This window comes from Arachis ipaensis, chromosome B09 (assembly GCF_000816755.2).
Source record: "Arachis ipaensis cultivar K30076 chromosome B09, Araip1.1, whole genome shotgun sequence".
NCBI lineage: Eukaryota > Viridiplantae > Streptophyta > Magnoliopsida > Fabales > Fabaceae > Arachis > Arachis ipaensis.
Genome location: NC_029793.2, coordinates 145,259,773 through 145,261,389, shown reverse-complemented (window position 1 = coordinate 145,261,389; position 1,617 = coordinate 145,259,773).

Sequence of the window (1,617 nt, the reverse complement as noted above, 5' to 3'; positions counted from 1 at the left end):
AATCAATGGAAATGCAAGTCCCTAAGATGGTTGAGCTGTCAGTTCTGCTGATAAAGGGATTGATCTTAACCCAAACAAGAGAGAAGACTAATGCCAACAACACTTATCAAAGTATAACAATGATTGGTGTTCTGTTCTGGCGACCTATGAGACCTTTAAGGAATGGATACAGGTAAAAAATAACCCAAAATACAAAGAAAACTTTGCCAAATAAAGGCCCCCAAGATTCATAACCTCCATTGAGTGCATCAGAGAAACCAGCAACATATCTTTAAATTAAAAAAAAAAAGGAATAGTAATTACTATCTTTTGGTGAAACTTGCTATGAACAAGTATATGAAAGAAACATATTTGATGATGAGGAATCACTATCTCATAATCATTCTTGGGATATATTTTGACTTCAAAAAAAGACCGTCTTTTATAGTCAAAAGTCAAAAATTGAGAATGTTTTAAGCCAAAATCCTCCACAATTTGTTTCCAACCTTGTTCCAACCAAACTTTATCTTCATTCTTTTGAATCCAATGTACTCTTTGTTCAACATTATTTTGTAGCTTTAACACTATAGAATTTGATACTCCTCTCCAATATTCTTTCACAAAAACTTTAGAAATTTTCTGTAACCAAAGCAAGTATGTAAATAATAACTAATTAATATTATCTATATATTATGAAAATAGAGAATAATATAAAATTAATTAAAAAATTAAGGAGGAAAAAAAACAATCAATTGCCACTCTCGTGATCTAATTGGTCATAAGAAGAGGTGAAGTTCAATTTCTAATCCAAGGCCACACAACTTTCAGAATCTCAACTAAGGGAGGTTACATCTCACATACCAACCCAAAGTGTATTGATCAAAGAAATCATGAAAGGATGAACTCTAAACTGAATTACATGGCTCCTTTCTCAAGTTTACCATATAATTCATGTAGATTCAACCCTTCTCTCGAATGTAGTTAAATCTTTGAAGAACAAGAGTTTCCTTTTGGATGAACCACTTGAATTGAGAAAGAAAAGAAGAATTATCAACTCATTCAAATAAACAGAGCTCCTCCCCCTAATGAAGGTGAGGTTTAGTGAATCATAGCTCTAAATTCAACAATAAATGTAAAATTTGAAAATTAAACTGAGTGTAGAGAAGAATCAAGAAGAAGAAGAAGAAGTATAATGATGTATACCAGAAAAAAAAAATAAATATTATAAAAATTAATTAATTAATAAATCAAAAATTACATGAGATTGGATTCTGTTGTCTCTTCTGTGCACTTTCCATTTTAGGGTTATAAAATTCTACTAATAAAAAGTTGGTTATATATTTCATGCATGATATAAAGAAATAAATATTATAAAAATCAATTAATTAATAAACCAAAAATTACATGAGATTGAATTCTGTTGTACTATTTATCTTTTCTGTGCACTTTTCATTTTAGAGTTAATGGGTTATCTTGTTTCTTTGTTTCAATCATAATGGTAAAAACTGAACCAAATTAATTAGTTCCATGGAAAAATTGATGAACCGAACTATATTAAAATTAATCTGAAAAAGGAAGCACAACCAGTTGTTGAGAGCTGCTTCCTTCTTTCTTCTTAGGCTTCTTTGCTTTTGGCTT